The 20251-nt window shown below is 40.3% G+C and overlaps 1 protein-coding gene across 18 annotated transcripts in view; it reads left to right on the top strand.

Moving 5' to 3' along the window:
* The window catches only part of CSGALNACT1 (chondroitin sulfate N-acetylgalactosaminyltransferase 1), a 357330-nt gene that overhangs the window by 165225 nt on the left and 171854 nt on the right, over positions 1-20251 (top strand). Inside the window, exons 4-5 of one of the 18 annotated variants that reach the window (XM_063668565.1) lie at positions 4305-4392; positions 4779-4892. The exons of the other annotated variants lie outside the window; for them this stretch is intronic. The gene's annotated coding sequence lies outside the window, so the exon portion shown is untranslated. The remainder of the gene's footprint in view (positions 1-4304; positions 4393-4778; positions 4893-20251) is intronic. 18 annotated transcript variants of the gene reach the window in all.

Here is a 20251-nt window from a genome sequence, read left to right as displayed (position 1 = left end):
GATTTGCATTTCTCTGATGGCCAGTGATGGTGAGCATTTTTTCATGTGTTTTTTGGCTGCATAAATGTCTTCTTTTGAGAAGTGTCTGTTCATGTCCTTCGCCCACTTTTTGATGGGGTTGTTTGTTTTTTTCTTGTAAATTTGTTGGAGTTCATTGTAGATTCTGGATATTAGCCCTTTGTCAGATGAGTAGGTTGTGAAAATTTTCTCCCATTTTGTAGGTTGCCTGTTCACTCTGATGGTAGTTTCCTTTGCTGTGCAGAAGCTCTTTAGTTTAATTAGATCCCATTTGTCAATTTTGGCTTTTGTTGCCATTGCTTTTGGTGTTTTAGACATGAAGTCCTTGCCCATGCCTATATCCTGAATGGTAATGCCTAGGTTTTCTTCTAGGGTTTTTATGGTTTTAGGTCTAACATTTAAGTCTTTAATCCATCTTGAATTGATTTTTGTATAAGGTGTAAGGAAGGGATCCAGTTTCAGCTTTCTACATATGGCTAGCCAGTTTTCCCAGCACCATTTATTAAATAGGGAATCCTTTCCCCATTTCTTGTTTTTCTCAGGTTTGTCAAAGATCAGATAGTTGTAGATATGTGGCATTATTTCTGACGGCTCTGTTCTGTTCCATTGATCTATATCTCTGTTTTGGTACCAGTACCATGCTGTTTTGGTTACTGTAGCCTTGTAGTATAGTTTGAAGTCAGGTAGCGTGATGCCTCCGGCTTTGTTCTTTTGGCTTAGGATTGACTTGGCGATGCAGGCTCTTTTTTGGTTCCATATGAACTTTAAAGTAGTTTTTTCCAATTCTGTGAAGAAAGTCATTGGTAGCTTGATGGGGATGGCATTGAATCTGTAAATTACCTTGGGAAGGATGGCCATTTTCATGATATTGATTCTTCCTACCCATGAGCATGGAATGTTCTTCTATTTGTTTGTATCCTCTTTTATTTCCTTGAGCAGTGGTTTGTAGTTCTCCTTGAAGAGGTCCTTCACATCCCTTGTAAGTTGGATTCCTAGGTATTTTATTCTCTTTGAAGCAATTGTGAATGGGAGTTCACTCATGATTTGGCTCTCTGTTTGTCTGTTATTGATGTATAAGAATGCCTGTGATTTTTGTACATTGATTTTGTATCCTGAGACTTTGCTGAAGTTGCTTATCAGCTTAAGGAGATTTTGGGCTGAGACAATATGTATTATATATTATATATTTTTATATTATATATAATATATACACATTATATATACACTATATATTATATATACTATATTATATAGTATATATAGTATATATAGTATACACATTAGATATACATTATATGTTATATAGTATATACGTTATATATACATTATATATTATATATAGTATATACATTATATATACATTATATACTATGTATAGTATATACATTATATATTATATATAGTATACACATTATATATACATTATATATTATATATATATATTTTGCAGCAAAGTGAAATAAAACTCTTACCTATAGTCTTGGAAAATTCATGTCTGTCCTAATTTGAGTCACTACCTAAAGTTGGAATGAAGACAGTACCTGGGTGTGGACTAGCTAATTGCATGTGGGCAGCTTGAGTTCTTTCTTTGGTAAATGGTCACCTAACTTTTCTTCCTTTGAGGTCCTTGTTGTGTGTTTGAGTCTCAATGTTATTGTTCATCTCACTGTAATTTGATACCATGTATTTTAACTCATATTTTTATTATTAAGTGCCAGATTATACATATTCGGTGTTCCTTGATTTCTCTCCATCATTTGGCACTTTGACCACTGTCCTTGAGACTCTCACTTCCCTTGCCTTATTTCTATATTGTGACAATAAACTCTGGTCGTTTTTTCATATACTTCTAGCTGTTTCTTCATAATCTCCTTTTCCATGCCTTAAGTACTGATGTTCTCTAGCAGTCCATGTTTTTCTGTTCTTCTCATTCTCTTTCACCTGTGTAGTTGCTTCTGGTGTAAGTAGTGAACTTTTATTCAAACTGCTAACTTCAAATTTGTACCCTCAGCTCAAACCACTCCTCTGAGATGCACGGTCCTGACCATCTTTATGGCATATTCCACCAGCACCATCAATTCATGATGTGCCCAGCTGAGTTCTGATACTCTGTCTCCAAGTCACCATTCCAGTCCTTCTCCTTCCTTCATGAAGCAGCCTAGAGGGAGAGACAGGGAAGGAAAATTAACAGTTTCAGCACAAGGTTGAGAAGGGTCTTGAGACAGATGGGCTTGGGGAGCAATAAGTGGGCTCTCATCCAGCCCTCGAGGGAAGGAATGTAGGAATCAGTCCCAAAAAGTGATGCTTGCGCAGAATTCTTGGAGCATGTGTAGGAATTTTCTGGGCAGACTGAGAGGAGCTGCACAGCATCCTTTAATCTCAAGGATCTTTTTCTCTGTACTGAGTCTTCAGCTCATTTGATTTAAGATGAAAACCACCCTTCCTGATGTTATTCACACCCTGTAAAGAAATCGAGAGACTTCCCCAAAAGAACAAATCACTGTACATTAATGGGAGCTGGGGCTTCCCAGCATGCAAAGGGTCAGCTAGAACCTGTGGCCCTAGTGTAGTCCGTGGGCCATCTGCAGCTATATTCTGGGGCACTTGAGAGCAATTGGGCCCCAGGCCCCATTCCAGACCTACAGAACAGAATCGTTTGAGGAGCCTAGTTGTTGTGGTGCCCCAGGAGGACCACAAAATGATGCAGACTTCACTTCCATATGGTGAACCTTAGCGGTAAGGTCCCTATATATCTTGTTCATTTAAGTTTGGTATTTTCAGTTCTTTTCACTGTTCCTGCACATCACTTACTGCAGAGTCTTCAGCAGGCTGATGACTGAGAACTTGGCATTTGTGTGCTTTGGTACCATCACACTATTGATTGAGAGTGAACATCCTGTCGTTAAGCCCACGTATTTCTGATACATATCGTATATTCTTTAGCTGTGGTGCAGGCATCCTGTTTAGTTACTGAAGCAGTTAGCTTCTTGTATCCCAAAGTGCTACATAGACATTTTACTTACTGAACATATTTGGAAATAGTTTCAAATTACAGATGCTCTTTGACTTAATGATGCTGTTATATCTGCATAAGCCTATTTTAAGTCAAAAATATTGTAAGTCAAAAAGCATTTAATACCCTGTTAAACCCAATGTAAAGTAGAAAAATTGTAATTTGAACCACTGTAAGTGAGGTACGGTCTGTATAGGAAAGTTGCAAAAATAAGAATAGTACAAAGAACTTATGTGTTCTTTACTTAGATTCACCTGTTGTTAACATGTTACATCATTTCCTTTTTTTTTTTTTATTAGAGACAGAGTCTGTCTTTGTCCCCCAGGCCGGAGTGCAGTGGTGCGGTGGTGCGATTTTGGCTCACTGCAGCCTCTGCCTCTCAGGCTCATGAGATCCTCCCACTCTAGCCTCCTAAGTAGCTGGGACTGCAGGTGTGTACCACTACATGTGCCTAAATTTTTTGTATCTTTTGTAGAGACTGAGTTTTGCCATGGTGCCCACACTGGTCTCAAACTCCTGGGCTCAAGTGATCCACCTGCCTCGGAGTTCTGGAATGCTGGGATTACAGGCATGGGCCACTATACCCTGCTCATTTGCTTTCTATCCATGCTATTGGTCTCTTTCTTCCCCGTCATGTATACACATACATAAATAAATACATATACTATTTTATCTGAACCGTTTGAGAATAAGTGTATACATCATAGCCCTTTCCTGCTAAGTAGTATATTTCCTAAGAATAAGGATATTTTCTTATATAACAAAAGTACAATATCAACATCAGTAAACTTAGCATTTATTTGAATTTGCCTAATGTACTGGGTCCTGGTTTTGTAAATTGACTTAATGTCCTTTAAAGTATTTTCCCCTCTAGTACTAACATCAGGGATTGCATTTAGTTATTATGTCTCTATGTTCCTTTAACCTGAAGCGTTTTCATAGCCTTTCTCTGTCTTTTGTGAAAATGTTTTTGAAGTTCACAATCTTCTATTTTTTTCTTTTAAAGGCTATTTTTTATTTTGGGTTAGATGAGTGATTCTTGTAATTGGATTCAGGCTATACATTCTGACAGGAATTCTACATAAATGAAGTGTTCTTATCAAGGTATTGCATCTGTTCCTCATTGACAATGTTAATTTTGATGATGCAATTAAGGTGATGGCAGATTTTAAAAAATTCTATATAGCTACATTTTTTCCCTAAAACTAATAAGAGTTGCTTTTATCCCTTTATATTATTTTATTTTTATATTTACATTTTTTTTTGTGGAGAGGAATCTCACTATGTTGCCCAAGCTTGTCTGAAACTCCTCGGCTCAAGCAATCCTCCTGCCTCAGCCTCCCAAAGTGCTGGATTTACAGGTATGAGCCCCTCCACCCAGCCTAAATGCTTATTTTTCATCCCTATCAGTCAATTACTAGTCCACAATGAAATTAGCATTCTTTAAATCCCCTGTCTAAAATTAAGATGGTTTGGCTTATAGCCGAAGTTGCTATCTAATCTTTGTTACACGGTTGGAGTTCAGTTGAATAAATTGAAGATGGATGAATATAAACGCCCAAAAAGGACTATAAGTAATTATCACTGATTTTTTACAGTATGCTTATATTTTGTCTCATGGTGAATTATTTTGAAGAGCCCACACTTCTACATTTAAAATGGAAATTGAAGTCTGTTGGTCTTTAGCTTATAGGCTGTACTTAGGGTGTGTTTCAGTAATTCTTCCCTTCTGTCCTTGAACCTCCAGACATAAAGGGAGCAGTGGGCATAAAATGTGGGGAGCTGACCATTTGCCGGTCCTGACCTTCCACTAGTAGTGAGACCAATCCAGCTCTTGCTGCTGCTGTGGCTTCGTGAGGAGGTGGGTCCAGGTCCTGATCTCTTCTTCTAAATATCAGCTCTGTGAAAAAGAACGCTTCCTATTCTCTGCCCTATTTTGGAGATTGACCAAGAGGTATAGTTGAGAGGTTCTTCAACGTTCTTGGTTCATGTGCCGTTAGTGTCTCATTAATTTTTCCAATATCCCTTGAACAAAGGAAATACCTAATGGCTAAAAATTAAGTAGTTAGGGCTGGGCATAGTGGCTCACACCTGTAATCCTAGCACTTTGGGAGGCCAAGGCAGGCAGATCACTTGAGGTCACGAGTTCAAAACCAGCCTGGCCAACATGGTGAAACCCCATCTCTACTAAAAATACAAAAAATTAGCCGGGTGTGGTGGTGGGCATCTGTAATCCCAGCTACATGAGAAGCTGAAGCAGGAGAATCGCTTGAACCCAGGAGGTGGAAGTTGCAGTTAGCCGAGATCGCACCACTGCACTCCAGCCTGGGTGACAGAGCGAGACTCCATCTCCAAAAAAAAAAAAAAAAGTAGTTTGGTCCATCAGCTATGAGTATTTATGTCCTATTGACTTAGAAGCTGTTGGAGAAAATAACACAATAAATTGGAAAAAATAATAGTTTGATCTCGTTCTCGACCACAGTGAACAGTGGGATGTGTGCATCTCTTGAGCACTGCGCGATGTCTCAACCTTGGAATTAGATTAGACACCACCTCATTTTGGGCAGCAATTGCATTCATTATAGAAACCACTGAAAGGGCAGTTGTGAAAGATATGATATCACCAAAAGGAATGTAGCTCAATCTAATGTTAACTGTATGATGTCCAATAGATGTCTACTATTACTACATTCTTCCACAAAATTAAAATATTTCAAAGTGCCTCTGTGAATTCCCTTTGATGCCTCAGAGTACCTCAGTGCACAGTTTAGTAATCATCAGTTTAGTTAAAAGAAACTTTCTGGGATGATTTGCAATTGTGTCGCCCACAGCCACTCAAATATGTGTCTTAATGGCAGGTTAGGGGTTAAATAACTCTAAAGAGAGAGAGTTATTTAACAACGTCACCAAACTTGGGCAGGAGGCAGAGATAGTAAGATGACATTTCAACCTAATTGGTAGGATGTGAAAATTCCTTCTTTCATTTATGATATGTCTAACCTAGAGAGGTCTGATTTTAACTTCTTGGGCAGTATTGCATTGTGTCTGCTCATCAGTGGGGAAGAGAATAGCTGTTTAACTACACTATGTATGTGATAAGATTTTCTTACTTAACCTTTTTGGTTTTGTTTACATATTCTTTCCACAAACTGCCTGTTTTCTATGGATTAATGATTTGTTTGCAAACTATTTTGTAATTATCCACTTCAGGCATTAGAAGGATGCTGTAAATCTTCTCAAACCCCGGACTGTACTAACATACCTTTTTGTAACAAGCTATAATCAAATTAGTTCAAATTAGCTAAATCCTAGTGGAAATTAGATCTAGTTGATATGGTTATTTTAATTTTAGTTATTTGAGCTTTGAGTATGAAAAAACTTTCCTAGACTGGGCACGGTGGCTAACGCCTGTAATCCCAGTACTTTTGGAGGCTAAGGTGGGAAGGTCACTTGAGGTCAGGAGTTCAAGACCAGCTTGGCCAACGTGATTAAACTCTGTCTCTACTAAAAATACAAAAATTAGCCAGGTGTGGTGGTGCATGCCTGTAGTACCAGCTACTTAGGAGGCTGAGGCAGGATAATTGTTTGAACCCGGGAGACGGAGGTTGCAGTGAGCTAGGTATTGTGCCAGTGCACTCCAACCTGGGTGACAGAGCAAGACTCCATCTCAAAAACAAACAAACAAAAACCTTCCTAAAAGGAATTGGGGGACATTTTGAAAATTTAGGTAGCTTTAGAATGATAACTAGAAGCTGCCTGCTTTACCTAGTCTGAGGTTTTCAGAGAAGAGGATGTTGGCAGATGGTTTTCGCTTCAAAGAAATGTCCACTGCTTTACCCAACCTATTGCAAATGAACAGAAATCAGGGATCATAACACCCTAGACAATCCTAGAAAGAATGGAATAGCATGGCATCTGGGAAAGGGCCACAAACAGAGTCAGCCGATCTTGGCTCTCAAGAGCTCTGTGACCCTGGGATAGGCTTGTCCTGTGACATAAAGGACATTCACCATTCCTGGGCCCACTCAGTGATTGTGTCAACCAGAATGCTTCCCCACCCTCACACATTTTCAAACACTCCTCAACTACTATGCATTGAGTAATGTGTCAGGCTCCAATCCAGTACTTAATGAACGAATGAGGAAACTGAGACTCAGAGACATAAAAAGATGAGCTAAGGTAGTATATGGAAGTACAGCTAGGATCTGGGTCCTCTGCCCTCTCGCACCCCCATCTCCTGTCTTGAACTCATGTCATGCACAGAGCAGCTGAAATAATTTCTTTCAGTGCCAACCTTGCAAGAAAATTGAAATGACAAAAATCCAATTAACTTGATATTTATTTGGATTCCTAGATTTAGAATGAAAGCTTCATGAAGGCAGGAGTTCTTGTCTCTTGCTCACTGCTGTATTTCCAACTCCTGAAATACTGCCTGGTGCATAAGAGGACCTCTGTAAGTTTGTCGACTGAGTGCATGGGTACACTGTAATTTATGGGCAATGCTCACGAGTGATATTTACATTTAGGTAATCAGTATTTGTGTAGGATATAAATCACTGAATTCTTTCTGAGTTTGCTTGGATGAACTTACTTCATAAGTTACTTGGAATCAAATAATACTCTACAGAAAATATCATATTCCTAATGAGTTCTTCTCACTGGCTAGAATATGATATTAGGAATATTAGTATGATACTAATAACTTTGTCATTGCCAATTGAATACCCTGCCTATGGCATTTTTCGTTGGTGTGTATGTATATATATATATATGTGTGTGTGTGTGTGTGTGTGTATGTATATATCTTTTTTTGTTTTCTTTTTTTTTGGGGGGGTGGGTGAGGGGACAGGGTTTCACTCTTGTCACCCAGGCTAGAGTGTAATGGTGTGATTTCTGCTTACTGAAACCTACCTCCCCACCCCAGACTGAAGCAATTCTCCTGCCTCAGTCTCCCAAGTAGCTGGGACTATAGGCATGTATCACCTCTCCCAGCTAACTTTTGTATTTTTTCTAGAGATGGGGTTTCGCCATATTGACCAGGCTGGTCTCGAACTCCGGAGCTCAGGTGATCCACCCGCCTCAGCCTCCCAAAGCACTGGGATTACAGGCGTGAGCCACCATTGCTGGCCTGTTGTTGTATATTTGTAATGCTGATCACAAAGGTATCACAAATATGAAACCCATCATAGCTGGAAGTTTATTACTTGTTTTAAGAATTTAAAATTCTGACTCTCCAGAGGAGAAACAAGAAGAAGAAAGCCTTCCCCTTTGATAACTGTAGCATTCCAGGCCCCCTAGATTGGAGAGTACCGGTTTCTCTTGTAATGCAGGAGTATTTATGCCCTTGCCACTAGCTGTTAATAGTAGAATAATACCATAAAGAGCATCTGTATGTAATAAGGTACTTATAGGTTTGTGGTATTGCTAAGAACATGAAAATGTCTGGTAACCTTATTCCAGGAAATTTAGTGATGTGTGCACAGTCTCATCTTCATTCATAACTTGATGGTTATTAGTCATGACTTAGGTTTGTTTATATTGGGACCAAGTTAGAAAAGGATTGAGTTGTTTGGAGCCCCATCCTCGGTGGGGGAGGATGGGACACAGCATCCTTACCACCCGTGACATTTCTCAACTTAGGAACACTGGCCTCACCCAGTAGCCTTTGAGAAGCGCTGCATTTGGGGAAAACCTGATTCCAAGTTTGGTTTACAGCTCACTACCAGTCGTAGACTAAGCCAGCGTTTCTGAACCTTTGATTTGGAGCTTTAATAAAACTACAGATGCCCAAGCCTATACCCAGAGTTTCTGATTCCGTGTGTCTTGGGCGGTGCCAGTTACCTGCAATTTTGAAAAGCAACCCAGGGGATCGTAATGAGTCTGTGAACGGAGTCAGTTTGCAGCGATTGCTGTTTTTGGTCCTGCAGCCCTGACTGTGCAGCAGTGTGCAGTCAGCAAAGCCCTAAGGCCAATAACTCAAACACATTTTTAAGTGAATGTTTGCACCATACTGACCTTCCAGGAAACCTCTTGAAATCATTATTGAAGGACAAGCACGTGAGACCAGCGTTTCCCAGAGTGTTTCCTGGAGATTACTAGAGTTGTGAGATATTTTTCAAAGAAGAATTTTGTGACCAAATAAATTTGGGAAAATAATGTGTAATGGATTCCTCTCTGGTAGGGTACAATGTACCTGAGCCTAGGACGATTCTGGGAGTTCTAAAGTAAAGACTTGTTTTGTTTAACCTCTGGGTTCCCAATTTTCTTCTCCACAGAATCCATTTCCAGCTGGACATTTCTCAATCTTCTTAGGTACAATATCCCACCCAGCAGCCTTTGAGAAGTGCTGCATTTTGGGAAAAATCAGGAAAACCTGATTCCAAGTCTGGCTTACACTTCATTGCCAGTCATAGACTAAGCCAGTGTTTCTCACCCATGGATTTGGAGCTTTAAAAAAATCTACAGATGCTCAAGCCCATCCCCAGAGTTTCTGATTCTGTGTGTCTGGGGCGGTGCCAGTTACCTGCAATTTTGAAAAGTGTCCCAGGGGATCTTATATGTTGTAGAGGTTGAGAATCACTACATTAGGAAGAGTTGTCTAAGTTGTTGTTCTTCTTATTTTTTTTTTCTTTTTTGTTTCTATAAGACTACAGTGCGTGTCTCCACTGTGTTTTTGTTTGTGTTTTCTGAGATGGAGTCTTGCTCTGTTGCCCAGGCTGGAGTGCAGTGGCATGATCTTGGCTCACTGCAGCCTCCCCATCACGGGTTCAAGCGACTCTTCTGCTTCAGCCTCCCAAGTAGCTGGGATTACGCTCACCCCATGCCCAGATAATTTTTGTGTTTTTAGTAGAGACGGGGTTTTGCTATGTTGGCCAGGCTAGTCTTGAACTCATGACCTCATGTGATCTGCCCGCCTTGCCCTCCCAAAGTGCTGGGATTACAGGCATGAACCACCACACCCAGCCCCATTTTACAACTCTTTTTGATGTTAAGCATGTTTCCTAGAGGGAATTGGTTTCATGTTGAAAGAAAACTGAGGTGATATGGGGACTCTGAGGTCCTTAGCCTCCTGGGGGCTCTGCCTGCTGTTCCCAGCCTGGGCATCGGCACAGTTCCATTGCAAATCTGGATTTGCAGGTTAATTTGAGACGTAAAGAAGCGTTAAAGAGGGGCAGCACTGTTGAAGGGGTTTCCTGAGCTCCTCAGGGCAGGTGCTACTGGGAACTCTGGTTGGAAAATACAAATGTTAATTTGGTAACTTGGAGGTTGAATTGAAGCTTTCTTGGAGAAATGTTCTTTGTATGGGTTCTTCTCATTTTACACCTCACAGCCTAACACCTTCTAGAATCTCCATTCCTCAGCACTATGCTGTGAGAAGCCAGACAGGAAGTGGCATGGTAAAATTAATGGGTTTTTACAATTACCATTCAGGGAATTAATATGGAGATAGTAAAGGGGTGTATCACAGCCACAGGCTTCTCTGATGGTTGTTTTCCAAGAAAGAGCTCAAATGACAACATCCGAGGCTGAGATGAAGTCGGAGGAATCTACCTATGTTGTGAAGATTGTCTCATTGCTTGTGGAAAATGCTCAGGTAGTTGTAGGTCTAATCAGAGGCAAGAGAATCAAGGTTATGCTTTTGTGGCCCATGAGTACTTTGATGAGGACCTTTGTGTCTTTCCTTCTTTTGGTCCCATGTGGTCACTCACCTTGCCACAGCAGTTATGCCAGGATTTACTAGAGAGGGTCAACTCAAACAGCAAGCGGCTCCTTCGGGTTAACCTGTGGTTGGAGGAGAGAACCTTTGTGGGGCTGCGTTCTCTTAGCAGTGCTCGGAAGTGATTTGCCTGAGGGTGGACCAGAAGAAAGGAAAGGTGAGCCAAGCACTCTGAGTGTTCAAGCACTGTGTAATCTATTTTACATATGTTATTCTCTCATGTATTCTCTTTAATAACCCCGGGAAGTACTACTTAGCAGTTCTTTATGGAATAGATGAGACCCAGCGGTTCAGGGAGATAAGATAACTTGTCCAGGGGTACACAGCTAGACAGTGATAGGACTAGAATTCAGACTTAAGTCTATTTGGGTTCTAAAGTCCACTTTGAGGTCCCCCTGCCCCATCCTGCTGTCTACGGTTGGTACCCATGACAGTGTCACCATCCCTCACTTCAGAATATCTTCTTTGCTGTTGGGCTGGATGACAAGCCCTTAATTCTGTTAGGAGATAAATCATAAAGAGATGCCTCATAACTGCCTTGTAACTGATGGTTTAATGCTTACTTTATATTGCTATCAGCCTTGCACTGCAGCTGTCAGCAGTCATTCTAGGACATACTGTGAAAGAAAACAATATCATAGCCAGTTAGAGGATCCCTGCATTCATCTTTGCTAAGTATATTTAGATTATACTTTTGATTTCTGAGTAGTCAATTAATGGTATTTATTAGCAATACTTTATGCCTAGAATTTAGTGGTGTTAGCTAGAATTTTATAATGCCATAAACAATATCCTGGAGGAAATAGGATATCACCATGTGATACAAAGCTAACATTAGTAAAATAAATATTAATCCAAGGTTAACCATTAGCCTAAGCTTTCTCTTAATTCAAATTCCAAGCTAAGCCTTACTGTGTCAAAAAAAAAATATTTCAGCCCAGTTTGACGTTCTGATATGAAAATCACCATAGACTTGCAAAGGCCCAATATGAGTAATATTAACTGGCTCCATAACTTAATTACAGAATGCCAATAACATTCCCCGGGACCACATGATTCTAAGCTTTCAGGCTTAGGAATCACAAGATTTCTCAAATGTTAGCTCTGGGATGTGATCGTTTAGTTAGACTTTTATGTTCTGCAGTTGAAAAAACAGCAGAGGTAGGTGGTCTTTCAAAAGTCACAAGGCTGGGTGGATCACAGAAATGGCCTCTTTACTACTTACTTTGTTACTTTAGTGTTGCCTTTAATTGGAATATTTTTAAGAAACACTTGGGCTGAGTCTATGAATGTGGCAGACTATTAGATGTGGCCCGTTTTGTGCTTATGTGTTATTCAATCTCAACTGAGCAACATAAACATGCCGCAGAGGCTGCAGGGTGCATAGAGTGATGGCTGTCAGTATTCAGCCTCATTGGTCTGAGTTCTCTCAAACCTAAAGTATGAGTAGGTGGGCAACAGATTTTGGAAGCCTTTGAAATATTATTCTAATTGCTCAGTTACTGCAGAGCAATCATTTTTTTGTTGGCAGTTCCAACCCCAAAGTGCAGGCTTTGTGGCTGATGCAAGGTAGCAGTGAGAAGAAGAAGGAAGAGTTTAAGCTGAAACTGAATGTCTGAAAATGAGCATAATCCTGAGGAATGCTTGTCATCAGAGTAATGGTTGATGATGTTAATGAAAATTAAATGTACTTCTCTGCTGCTATGTTGTTGTGAATTATACTTGCTTATTAGTAGAAAATACTGAGATTTGGTAGCCTAACACATTTTGGGAGAGTGTCAGTTAGAATGGAATTAAATGACTATACTTTTAATGCCAGAAGCTGATCTGGTACTATATATAGGCCATAATTTTACATTACATCCAGTGCAGTTTAGGATTTTTTCTTCTCAAGACATTCCCAGATAAACAAAAGCTGAGGGGGTTTGTTACCACTAGACCTGTTCTACAAGAAATCCAAAGGGACTTCTGAGGGCTGAAATGAAAAGATACTAGAGAATAATTCGAAGATGTACAAAGAAAAAAGTAATATCAGTGTAGATAAATACATGGACAATTGTAAAAGCTAGCATTGTTGTAACAATGGCTTGGAACTCTACTTTTTGTCTTCTACATGATTTAAGAGAATAACGGATTTTTTTTAAAAAAAGGTATTGGTTTATGTTTTTGGATACACAATGTACAAGGATATAATATTTTCCCTTAGCTTTACTGAGGTATGATTGACAAGTAAAAAATGCAAATATTTACAGTGTAAAAAGAAAAAGAATTTTTTTCTCCAGTGCATATGTGTCCATAACAGTGGTTGCCCTTGGGGTCTAATTTGGCTATTAGCCCATTCCATTTACTGGGACTTCAAGCTGAAAAATTATTTGAGGTACCTCAAAATGGAACCTGTTGAAATGGCTTTCTCCAAGTGAGCCTGTCATTTGGTGCTCTTTTTACTACAAGTGATAGCAAACCCAGTTCATACTGGCTTTAGCAGATAAGAGAATCTGCTGGCTTATATACATACACAGGGGCTGCTGATTTCTAGGATGCCTTAATCCAGGGACTCAGTTACCTTGGCTTTGCTCTTTATGGTGGCTTCCTTTTTAGTTAATGGTAAAAAAAAAAGGCTACAGCATCACTAAATTTAAGTCTAGCTGAAGAGTGAGCATGCCTCTCTGTCTTTCCAGCATATCCCAAGATTGACTCTCATTGGCTTTGACTGGGTCATGTGTCTATCTCTAAACCAATCTCTTTGACAGGGTGGATTGAATTACTCAATCAACCAGCTCTTAGTCAAGTGTATCACTCCTGAAGCCAGATGATTTTCTTCATACCTGAAGTACAGAAAATGTTGGTTTTACTAGGTGCTCTCTGGCTCTTTAAATAAAAATATCAGGACTTTGAGGGGAAATAAGCAATAAAGGTTCTTTTCCTCAACCTGCACCATACAGTTTAGCTAATGTACATTATAAGTTTTATATTATCTAAGTAGTCTTTCATTGGAAGTGCTGATTTTGTTTTTCCTCATAAGGTTTGTCTGTTGGTGTCTTTGAATTATCTGTGAAAACTTTAATCATAGTCTTCTAGTATTCTACATTCACCAGGACAGTATTTAAAATCCCAGTGAATGGAGAAATATAGTCACTTGCAGTGCCTAGTTATAGCCCTGACCCTCCTGAGAAAGGGCCAAGTTACAGGACATTACTATCTGCAAGCCGATATATATAATCTACTGATATATTATATATTTTTTGTCCTAGCAGTTCTAGGACTCATTTGGGTAACAGAGATAGCTCAGATACAGCCTGGGCTGGTAGGTGATCATCTTTAAGAAAAGTTGTAAGCTTTTGCATCTGAATTATCTTCCTGTTAACCAAGATGAATAATTTTCTAAATTGAGAAAGTCAGAATAAATTTGTTAATCCTTTGAAATTATAGTGAGCTCGCCATTTAAAAATATCTACAACAGCAGCTTTCTGTCTACATGTTAAGAGACTAATCTAACCATATCAAGATAATCCATTTTTATTCTCTGCTTTATGGGCCTTGGGTCTCCAGAAAGTGAAATCATGAGTATGAATTAATATGTTGTTGATACTCTGTGGCTTATGTATTTTACATGTTCATTTTTGGAGTTAGAGAAGCCCAGACTTCAATTAAAGTATTTTTATACAGTAAGTACCAGGTTTTTTTGTTTTGTTTTGTTTTTAGACAGAGTTTCACTCTGTCACCAGGCTGGAGTGCAGTGGCGCGATCTCGGCTCACTGCAACCTCCGACTCCCTGGTTCAAGCGACTGTCCTGCCTAAGCCTCCTGAGTGACAGGTTTTAAAAACAAAACAAAATTTGTATTTCACAATTAATATGTTGCACAATTCTGCCACAAATTAATATAACATTTTAATTTGAGGACTTTAAGAGGACATTATTTGAACTTTATCCTTAGTTTTACTAATAGCAAAGTGGGTGAGAGGGGATATCAAAATTGTATAATTGAGTATGAAACTATGAGTCAGGCCTGAATATGCTATTTATATCTGGCAGTATAACCTGCTCTCCTATTCCTCCCCAATCCTAGCTGCTTTTAAGATTTTATATTTGATATTCACAGTTTTACTGTGATGGCTGTTAGGTATATTTTATTTATATTTCTTTATTTATATTGTGGTTCATGGAGCTTGTTGGATCTCAGGCTTGATACCTTTCATCAGTTTTGGAAAACTCTTGGTGGCTATCTCTGTAGCTGTTGCTTCTTTCTCATTGTTCTCTTTTCCTCTTGGAATAATATTTACATGTATATTACTTCTTCTTGTCTTAAATGTGACTTAAAATCTTTCTCATATTTTCAATTCTTTGTTATTCTCTCTGTGCTTCTGATTAGATTTTCTTCTGCTGACACCTGTTACACTCCAATAAAACTTTTCTGTGTCTATCCTTTTAAATGTATCTATTGAGTTTTTAATTTAATTATTGTGTTTCAGTTTTCTTCTTTTTTATAGAGCCTAGGTATCTGGTAAGATTCTCTATCTTTAATATATTTTCTTGAACACAGTAATTGTAGTTATAGTAAAATTGTATTTTGATGAATAAAATATCTAGATTACCAGTGAGTCTATGTATTACCAGTTTTTTTTATCTTGGTTTTGGTCATTTGATCTTGTTTTCTGTCAGGCTTTGTAATTTTTTATTAAGTGCCTGATACTGTATGTGAACATTTTTAGGCTCTCTGGATGCTGTTATATTCCTCCGGGGAAGATCTATTTGTTTTCTGTTGGCAGTAGGGTAAAGCTATTCATCTAGATTCAATCAACAATTACGATAATTGGAGTGGAGTTTCAAGTTAGTCTGTTTTCGTTTGGTTTATTTCTAAGGTATAAGCCATTGAGAGTCTCAGCAGAAAGCCTGCAGTATTTACCAGGACTCTGTCCATACTAGGCCCTAAATGTCAACTCCTAAGTTGAATACCATGGTCATAAAGTCAGCTTAGCTTTTCAGCCTCTTAGCAGAAGCTTTCTGTTTATTTTCTCCTCCTTTTACAACTCACAGCTTTGGAGTGCAAAGGCTGGAAAGAATGTTGGGTTCATTTTTCTGAAGCTGTCTTTTCTCTCGGATCTTTGTACCTCACATTCTGGCTGCATTGGAAGTCCTAGATCTCATTTTTCAGCTCCTTATCCCAGTAAGACTGCTCTAGGCTTTGGGCTGCAGCTGTCTGCTCTGTCAATGTGGCCTGGCCAGGAATTAGTGAATGCTCTGAAAAGAGCAAGCAGTACAAAGGAGGGTCTCACCTCAGGGTGTTTTCCTTAGCCCCTCAAGTTTTGTGTGCCTTTATTGAAGACCAAAGTCTGCAAACAGCAAACAGCAGCTATTTCTCCTCCTCTTCCTCCTCCTCCTTTCTGTCCTTTCCCTTCCTTCTTCTTCATCCAGCTTTTGTAATTGTTCTCAGTGGGAGACTTAGTGTAATATTACCATTACTTTTTGTAATTCTTATGCAGTCCAAGTTTTTCCATGACTGCAATACATATGGTAGTATTATCTATTTGTATCAAGGTTTTCCTGTGGGAAAATAGAGTAGGCAAATACCATAACTGTTTCTAGGTTAAAATCATGGTATATGCTGTTAGTATTCATCCTTTAACTTTCTGTTTATTCACTGTTGAACATGCTAGAAGCTGAGGACAAGGCTGTGAACTAAATAGGCATAATCCCTGACCTTGGCTGAGGATCTTATAGTATGATAGAGACAAATACCTATGTGTCCATCTCTATCTCTACTTAAATCTACATTTATATATAATTACATGTTATTGTAAGAGCTACAAAGGAAAACTAAAATGAATTATGAAAGAGACTTAGAAGAGTGACTTAATTTACACCAGGGAAAAGGTTTTAGAGAATGTGCCCCTTTGGAAGTGTTGGCTGAGACCTGTAGTGAAAAGCAATTACCCAGAGCCTTCTAGAAGAAACAGCACATGTGCTGCAGACCCTGTCAGCCAAGAAGTTGGTTCATTTAAAGAACTGAAAAGATGCCATTGCGGCTTTCAGCAGTGTAGAGGACATGGAGGGAGTGGGAACAGAGGAAAGTGACGTGAGCTGAATTTGGAGCTGGGGCCAGATCAAAGTGGGCCTTTTAGTCCATGCTGAGGATTTTGGAATTTCTCCTAAGTGACGTGGGAAGCCGTCGCAGAATTTTGAGTATGGCACTTTCATGTTTGAAAGTTATCACTCTGGACTGGGTGTGGTGGATAGGCTCAAGTTCATTTTTACATAAATGTTTTTGGTGTTAAAACTTCCTGAATGAGTCAGGGTGCTATGACTCATTACTGGATTCCTAGCACTTAAGGATGTGAGGCAGGAGGATCACTTGAGGCTAGGAGTTTGAGACTAGCCTGGTCAACGTAGAAAGAACTCAAAGAGAAAGTATGATGGAAGGAAGGAGAGGGTGGTTTGCAGGGTCGACGTGGTCTTGATATCAGATAGGATGAAGACTCAAAAATGTTGGGATTTGGCAATATGGAAATCAGGGGTGACCTTGGGAAGAACAGTTTGAGTGGAGCGGTAGAGGCAGATGTCAGAAGTCAGGCTGAGTCAGACTGAGGAATCGGGAGAGAGAAAATAGAGACAGCTTGGGTCCGTGCCTTTTTAAGAAACTTGGTGTAGGCCTAGAGGGAGGTGTGTAGCACAGTTTTGAGTAGTATCTAACACACCCACAAATGTAAGTTCATAGCGAATACAGGGATGGTAGGATCTGCAGTAAAGCAGGTCAGAATCTAATCATTTTGCTTGTGTATTAAAGTACAGGCTAAGCTACCCCCAAATAGAATCACTTAAATAAAAGTTAATATTTTTCACTTAAAGTCAACAGAGGATGATTCACTCCACACACAAAAGAGGCTATAGGAAAATAAATGTCTTCTTCCTCCAGGCAGCAGGATCACAGGTGGCTGATTCCTAAGTACAGGAAGGATGTACACAAAGTCCCAGAACATGACAAATGGTTACTCCAGTGGGCCATCCTAAAGTCCTCTCACTTGACTTTGTGCTGGCCTAGCTCACATAATAGGGCTAGACTTTTGAGAGTGATAATGCTAGAAATGGTGACAAATATTTATTTTAAATGCAAGTGGCAGAGTGACTAGCTAGGGGGATAGAATTTGATGATGGCATCATCGGTAGCCCACATGTTACCTTATGCCTCAGGGATGACCTGTGGTGCCACCTGCGCCTGGACCACAAAGGTTTGCAGCTGATCTGGAACATGTTCCAGCCCATCTGCTGAGTGAAAGCAGGCTGCCGCGCTGGCGTAATTTTTTCCATTGCTCCAGTCAGTGTGGCCACACCTATGGGATCCAGTTATCCCGCATGCCAACTAGCTCTTTATTTTGCTTTTGAATTAACTGTGGCAGAGGGCTGGACTGATGTCTCATGTGATGTGATGCCAATAGTTTGGCTCAGCCATTGGCTGTGAGTGCTATAGGGGACCTGGGAGGCATCTCAGCCGCCTCTCTAACTTTACAGTTAAAGACACAGTCTTAACTCCAAAGTTGCTGCAGCTTCTTACTCAAGTCAGACGGCTGGAAAGCAGCAAGTCCTGGACCCAAACCCATGCCTTGTTATTTTAAACCCAATGGGAGTGTGTCTTATTTGCCTTTACATTTTCGTTGTCTGGCATGCTAACCTGATACCTACTAGAGATGCAAAAGGATGGTTGGAGTTGCTAATTAAAATTTTCCTTTCTTGTCTATTTTTAATTTTTTTTTTTTTTTTGAGATAGGGTCTTGCTGTCACTGAGGCTGGAGTGCAGTAATGCAATTGTAGATCACTATAACCTTGAACTCCTAGGCTCAAGAAATCCTCTCACTTCAGCCTCCTGGGTAGCTAGGACTACAGATGTTTACCACCATACTAGGCTTTTTTTTTTTTTTTTTTCGTAGAGGTGGGGTCGGGCTTTGTTGGCTAGGTGCTATTCTCAAACCCCTGGCCTCAAGCAGTCCCCGTGCCTTGGCCTCCCAAAGCGCTGAGATTACAGGCCTGAGCCACTGTGCCTGGCTACTAATTGAGATTTTCTTATGCCACACGCCTCATCCCCAACAGTAGAGCTAGTATCATGTCGAGAACAAAATTATGAATTCTCCAAGGCCAAGTACAACTCTCAGTCTATTTCCAGGTGCAAGAAGGGGCACTGGTTTGTCAGGCTTTGATGAACAACACCTAAGAGGAGACCTGAGATAGAGGAGAAAATGAACTCTTTCTTTGTGAATAAATACATGTTACCCCTCTCTCTTCTTCCCAAAGGGGAGCAAAGAGTCTAATGGGGTTTGGATGTTTCCATGCTTTTGAGGTGGGTGTAGAGGGCGAGAGGGTTGCTCATGTAATTTGCGGGGTGTCTAAGAGGGGAGTAAACGAGCTGTGTGTTTTCGTATTGGATGACCAATGATTGCACTTGCTGACCTGCCCCAGTGCTAATGGAGAGCAGTAAGGTGTGGCAGTATAACCAGCTGCAGAGGAAACAAGTCAGCCTCCTCAAATTCATGATCTCTGAGAGATACACTAGTAGGACCCCACTCACAAGCGGGCCCAAGTATTGGCTCTGGCCTGCAGAGGTAAGACTGATGGGGCAATCAGCAGGTGGGGTAGAAAGGCTGTCACATCAAAGCAGTGTAGCATGGGGCTGCCTGTCGGGGGTCTGCTGGATGATGTAGTGAGATCTAATGAGAGATCATTAGTGCCCAGCGGAGGGGACTGAGGTCCCTGCCAGCAAGACTCGTTGGGGGTCTCCATCCATATCATCTGTGATGACCACCGAGAAGGTGACAGCAATCTTATCACCACTGCAGCAGGTTCATGTGAAAGATTAGGAATAGGCCGCGTGCAATGGCTCAGGCTTGTAATCCTAGCACTCTGAGAGGCTGAGGCGACTGGATCACCTGAGGTCAGGACTTTGAGACCAGCCTGGCCAACATAATGAAACCCCGTCTCTACTAAAAATACAAAAATTAGCCAGGTGTGAAGGTGTGCCTGTAATCCCAGGTATTAGGGAGGCTGAGGCAGGAGAATCTCATGAACCTGAGTGGTGGAGGTTGCACTGAGCTGAGATCACCCCACTGCACTCCAGCCTGGGCGATAGAGCAAGACTCTGTCTCAAGAAAAAAAAAAAAAGTGTAGGGATAGCAACAAAGAAAATGACTACTCACTACTGAGGGAAACATCCTCTCCAGCCTCTCTGGGCTCTATCATCAGAGGAGCCTGCACAGAGAACAGGGATGGGGTGTGGCTAGCAGACAGCACCCACTCCCGTCTCTCGGCCCACCTACCTCTTCCTGTCTGAGCTGTTAGACCACCTGCTCGGCCTGCTCTGCAGAAAGGAAGGGGAACTTAGAATTGGGCATAAGATTGAAATGTGTACCTTTTTTAAAAAAGAAGGCTTTTTATTATTAAAATCTCTCAAAAGATAGAAAAGTATGGTACAATGAACTCTCATGAACCTATCACTCAACTTCATTGATTATTAACATTT

This window comes from Pongo pygmaeus, chromosome 7 (assembly GCF_028885625.2).
Source record: "Pongo pygmaeus isolate AG05252 chromosome 7, NHGRI_mPonPyg2-v2.0_pri, whole genome shotgun sequence".
Classification (NCBI taxonomy): domain Eukaryota; kingdom Metazoa; phylum Chordata; class Mammalia; order Primates; family Hominidae; genus Pongo; species Pongo pygmaeus.
Note: the sequence above shows the minus strand (reverse complement) of the source record. Positions and strands in the feature narration are given on the sequence as shown.